Below are 6,440 nucleotides of genomic sequence, written 5' to 3' on the forward strand. Positions count from 1 at the left end.
TTGAGCTGTGGCACCTGCTGGAGACCATTCAAAACTCAGTGAAGATGTATTAATTACTGATTAGAATAAGAAAGATGTGTATTCTCTTATTAATTCAAAAACTTTAGGTATCTTTTTCATCACTTATGTTACAACCACTCACCTCCTGTTTTCCTTTCTCATCAAACTGAGAACAACCAAGACCCAAATGCTGATTTTCCCACTAACCCAGGCTCTGAACCTATGCAATTTACTGATTATCTTAGGGAAATCCCCCCATGAGTAAAGCCTGCAAAAAGTGATGACTTCAACTGTTTTACAATGGATTAAATGGATTGCTTCCCATACTCCTTCTCTCAGGTCATTTAAAAATGTAATGCTTGATGTATTTACATCCAACCTCCTGCTTACAAATGATGTAATACATTTTGTAAAGCTTCATCTCTTAGAGCAAGTGAAGAGATTTTAGGGACATGTCTGGCAAATACAGTAAAAGTGTTGTGTATTTTTATCCCTCCACACTCATGAATAGATGCAATCAACTGGAAATACAGTCAGCCTTTAAAATGATTGGAGGGCACCTTCAGGTCACTAAAAATATTCTTAGAGCCAGTTTTTATGGCTTTACAATGAGATTTCCTTATGCTTCAGTCTTTTTCTTTCCTTTATTCTCATTAGAGAATTACAAATTCCTACCCAGGTATCAATCCACACTGAGAGCACCAATGGGACTCTTCCCATACAAAGGTCAGCAAAACACAGAAAGGAAAGTAATGGGAAGAGTAAACCTTTATTTTCTGCTTCTCATTTATAATTATTTGATTGTGTCTACTACCAGCAACAGTGGAAGGGCAAATAAAGAGAGATTAATAGAGTTCATTTGGAATATCAAGGTTATGGCCGTACCTCTGGATTGTTTTTCACTGTGTGAGCTGAACATGCTGTAGGTCTTTGTTCTAGTGGGCTTTAGGCATAGGAATAAAGCTAATTGGAAACACTTAATATTGATCTCCTGATGTTTAGTGCAGCTGAATTAACATCCTTGGCCTTAAGTTCAAACAGGGACTGATTTAAAAACATAAAGGAATTAGATTATGGACTGTTCCCTGGGGAAGCTGTGGCTGCCCCATCCCTGGAAGTGTCCAAGACCAGGTTGGATGGGGCTTAGAGCAACCTGGGATAGTGGAAGGTGTGCCTACCCATGCCAGGAGTGGAATTGAGTGGGCTTTAAGGTCTCTCCCAACCCAAACCAGTCTGGGATTTTGTGATTTTGTGTTTCTTTACCACAACCAAGTGTTGGGTTTGATCTCTAGTAAGGCCAAGCACATACAACTGTAGTAACAGCTATGACAGTTCTGCTGCTGGGACAACCAGGAGCAATGATGGAAAACTGAAATATTTGGATTTTTGGTGTAAGCACAGTGAGTAGGAAAGCTGAGAGTGGGGCCCAGCAGTGCTGTGAAGTGCTATGGAGGTTTCAGGCTTTGTTACTGTGCTGCTGCTACTCTTTTATGCACATCTCTTTAAGTTGTGACTGGGGAGATTGCTTCTATATTCAGAGTAGGCGAAACAAATTGCCTGATATTTAGTGCAATGAAACAAACAGCATAAAAATGTGTAACAGCTGAAAGATATGTGAGTCCTTAATGCAAAGTTCTCATTGAGATAACCAGGTAGGAACTCAGCTGTACATTAATGAAACATTTAAGCAATTCTTTGCCCCCCAGAACATTATGCATCATTTTTGGAGGATATTAAAAACTGAGAGCTGGATTTTACTTTTTTCATTTTTTTAATACAGACTGTAAAAGAGCAACATTTTGTAGACAAAGAACCTATTCTGGGCTGGATGTGACTGGGAGAAAATGTGCATTGGAGACAAACTGCACCAATTGCCACCATTTCATTGCAATGAAGTTTTTTTCTTAGAAAAGCAATTCTCTGGAATTTCACAGCTTCTAGCTCTCAACATTTCAGCTGATTTGCTGCTTTCTGGAGATGGAATGACTGTACTTGTCATTCCACAGGCACTTTTCAGAAGGATTGGTGTGGGAACAAGAACAGAGGCGAATGCCTATGAAGGTGATCATGAAAATTGCGTGGGAATTTAAGAAAAAAGAAGAATCTTGGTTTGGAACCATATATTTTTCTACTCCTGCTGAACTTTACCCCCTGTCAGTAGTTTGTACAAAAAGCCACTTAGATGGGAGGTTTTATGCAATAGTGTAGAAAAACCAAATGAAATAAGTAAGATAAATCCAGTAGGACCTGAGGGAACAGCTGGAGCTGTGTTGGGGGAGGGTTAGGTTGGATCTCAGGAAAAAATTCTTCCCCTAGAGGGTGGTTGGGCACTGACCAGGCTCCCCAAGGCAGTGGTCACAGCACCAAGGCTGACAGAGCTCAAGGTGCATTTGAACAATGCTCTCAGGGACAGGGGGGATTGTTGGGGTGTCCTGGGCAGGACCAGGAGCTGGACTCATGATCCTTGTGGGTCCTTCCAATTCAGGATATTCTATGATTCTCTGTTGTCGTTCAGCCTTGAATGATTACCTGAAATCTCCTGCTCTCCTCCTCAGTAACTCAGGATCCCCAAGCACTTTCCTTTCTCCCACAAAAGTTAAGGAATTCTGTGCATCTTCCCCCTTTAAACTCAAACAACCTGAGCACTGCATTATTTTTTTCCCTTTGGAGTGATGATGCATCAGCACCTTTTCCTGCTGCACCTGGCACAGTGAGGAACACCCTGCTCCTTTCCTCACTCAATTTTTATGTAAATCAATGTATTTACCCAGCTCCCACCTCCTCCTGCCTTAATGAGTTAATAAGAGCAACCTGAGCTGCTCAGGATCTGCCCTTCAGCCCCATCCTCTGCTGATTAGTTCGGATCCACCTGCTGAGGGGTGAGGTCACTTCCCCCCAGGGTGTTGGTTGATATAAGTAACCCCCAGGCTATGAGGTATGTTTTCTGTCCCAGACCTTTTTGGGTGCTCCTGACAGAATTCTTCTATCTGGAGGTCTGGGAGTGGTCCCTGAGGTGACAATCTATCCTGAAATCTGGTAGGAAAATGTTGCTTTATTCCCTCACTGTTCTTAGTCCTGTTTCTCCCATATGAGATTCTGAGTGGCTCTTTTCCAGTAGCTTATAAAAATGTGTGAATGTGCTGAAGTGTTGTAGAAGCCATAAAGGAAAGCCTTGAAATCTTGAAAAATATTTTTTTTAATGGCTGTACAATCCCTTAACCTTGTAGGAGTTTAATTTGTATATTATTACTTCAAGGGTGTAAATATTTCTTAAACTGTAAATAGCTCTAAATTTTGAGCTGAATAAACATGTCAAGAAGGAATGTTTGGAACAGTTAGTGTTGAAATAATTCACAACATTCTACTTATTAACTGTTATAAGAGGGAGAAAACTATCAAGTGGATGAGAAGATGGTGTGTAACTATATGTAGCTGTAGCAGGAATAGTTGTAAGGTGAACATTATCCTGCTACAGGATGATGTGCAAAGAGAGCATTTTGGAAGAGAAAATTCCTGTGATATTAAATATATTCAAACAATTAAAATGTGGGTAAAGTTGTGTGATCTATAACTATTCAGGAACACTGAGCTTAGTTTATTTGGGTTAGTTTCAAGCACAGTTCAAAGTCTTGGAGGAATGTTTAATCTATAATTAAAAACTAGTCCTTGAAACAGTCTTGGTAGATGAAGGCTCTGCCTTTAATGAAAAGTTGCTTTATTTTTAATGGGATTCAAAGATGCCAAGTACAAAAATGCCACGGAAATACTGATTTCAGCTGCTATACCTGAGATTAGGTATTGATATTAACTCAGTCTCTGAAGCTCTGGCTTTAGGGAAAGCCTTTGCATGTGTAGACACGAGCTGTCCTAGCTTCAAACATGCTTAATTAATACAGCCAGAGTGAGCTTGAGGTATTTTTGAGCCAATCCTAAATTAGAGCCCTTTACTTTGCCTTTGGTATATTATTTATTAGCCTGTCAAAGGGTTTTTATATCCTGTGTCATGATATGTTAATTAACTTGTGCTTTTTCCCCTGAGTCATTTGGCTTAAGATTTAATTAAATAGTGGATGTTAAGTATAATTTAGTAAAGGGAAACAGCTGAGTTTGCTTCTTGCTGGTTTGGCTGAATTCCGAAGTCACTCACTCCATGGTACTACTTCCTTCCATGGTGTGGGATCCAGCCTAAAACAGGAGAAAATTCCTCTGGAGATTTAGCTTATCTCTGGAAAAAAAATTATCAAATAATTTTTGTTACAGCTATAATAATAAAAACAGTCATTTAGGTGTTTTATGGACTTATCAGTGCCTGTTGTTCTTGCTTGTGCTAATCTAAGAAGGCTTGGAAAATATGTGATGGAAACTGTCAGTGCCTCAAATTATCCAACAGCTTCTTCCAGGAAGGGTGGACAACCTTTTACTTTCTTAGTAAAGTAAAATAGATGAAAATGGAGGGAAAGCAGCTAATTCTGTGGGAATTTAATCAGATTTTCTTTCTAGGAGGGAATTCGGATGAATAGAATGTGTGGCCTGTGATTCCTGTATTTTGTGACTTCCACTCTTGAGATGGTTTTTAGAAGGAAAGATGCAAAGCATGGGTTCCTATTGGGTGTAACAGGAAAATGAAGCTTGCTTTGGTAATTTAATATCTGTACTTACTATGCAAAGAGATTAGAACTATGGTATTTCTTTGGAAAAAATGTGAAATTTGCCTTCCATGTGTCTACTTGTTCACATAGTTTTGACTGAACTTCGTTGAATTACTCCTGTACTATGAAAGAAAATGAATTTTCTGACTCTGTAACACAAACATTTAACAAGCAGTTACTTCAGATGTAGGTGTTTTCTGTCTGGTTCCCTTGTCCACCAAACTAGTTAATTAATAAAAAAACAAACCAGACCCAACTATGTGCAGTTTTAGTGGAGTTGGGCTGAAAAATGATCCTTTTGTGCAGTTGCTCCCGATGTGTTGCCTTTCAGTGTGAGCTGAGCACAGCTGTGCCCAGTTACCTCACAAATGAGTCCACCAGCTCTATTATTCCACAAATGTGAAGCAGCTGCTGCTCAAATCCAGCCTGATTTCAGCTGCCCTTCCAGCTTTACTCAATTGGTTTACTCCAAACATTTTGTAACTAAATCATTCATTTGGTTGTAACCATCTGTACAAAATCCATTGAAATGCTTCGAGTGCAGTAATTTGGAAGGCACTTGCTCAAAGGATGGGATACATCGGAGGATGGAGCTCTTACCATGTGTGTTCTCAACTCCTGGCTGTTAGGAAAAAGGAATTAAAAGGGGAGAATGCCCAGAGGAGGGTTTTCATTGTGGTGCTACTTGGGAGCAGTGAGGGAATGTGAATATTGTCCATATTTGAGGCATTTATCTCGGTTCTTGGTGCTTCACTTGTTCTCTGCAAGTCTCTGAAATGCAGATGGTCCTCCAATAGAAGGTGGCAGCTTAGGCCTGGAAAATTGGGAATGTTTGCAGGAACCAAGGAAAAAGCTGATTTGTTCACTAGGAAATACAACTAAACATTTACAAAGATATTTTTCCAGGATTTTCCTGGATATTCTGTAGTGCCTAAATGATTCCAGCCAGAGTGAGCAGGTTTTGCATGTTCTGATTGTTACTGTTGTTTGCTGTCCTCCTTCCTTCAGCTGAGGCTGCACTGCTTAAACTAAAAACGTTAAATACAGTTCTCTCCTGACCTACTAAAAAGGCTCGGAAGACCCAAACAGCTTAAAAAAAACCAGTAAGAGAAATATATATCAAGAAAATACAAAGCACAAATTGTTGTTGGGAATAGCCCATGGTCTTTTCAAATACTACGAGTTTCTGCAGAGGTTTCTGGGAAGGTAATTTCCTAATTGTTTCCTTATTCCCTGGGTGTGAGCTGTGGCTTCCACCCTGTTCATGGAATGTTGTTTGAAGAAAAGCTTTAAAAATAGCCTGTTTCTGCCTGGCTGCTTGGAATAATGGGATCAATATCAAAACCAACTGGGGGCTTGTGAAAGGGAGAGGGCCTTTTGTACAGGCAGACAGTGACAGGACAAGGGGGACTTTGGGAATCTACTGCAGGATGTCTGAAGAAACAGGCCCTTGCTTTCCTGGATTCAAGTTCTGACCTCTTGTTTCCCCTCCCTGCCATGTGGTTGATCCCTCCACACGGTGGTGGTGTTGCTTTTTTCCTAGAAGTTATCTCGAGAAGTTATTTCCAGGACCAGCTGGAGAAACAAGAACAGCTTGATTTGTTAAATGCAGCTGAATGACAACATGTTGATTGTGATAAATGTTCATGCAATTTTCATGTCAGGATGTAATGATATCATGGCATCAATATTTGTGTAGAGTAGCAAGGCTACTGTTGCCAGCTTCCGAGGCACTGCAGCTAATATTTTCCCCAGAATTTTCCCCAGAATTTTCCCCAGAATTTTCCCCAG

The sequence above is a fragment of the Neopelma chrysocephalum genome, unplaced genomic scaffold (genome assembly GCF_003984885.1).
Source record: "Neopelma chrysocephalum unplaced genomic scaffold, ASM398488v2 Primary Assembly neopelma1_97, whole genome shotgun sequence".
NCBI classification, from domain to species: Eukaryota; Metazoa; Chordata; class Aves; order Passeriformes; family Pipridae; genus Neopelma; species Neopelma chrysocephalum.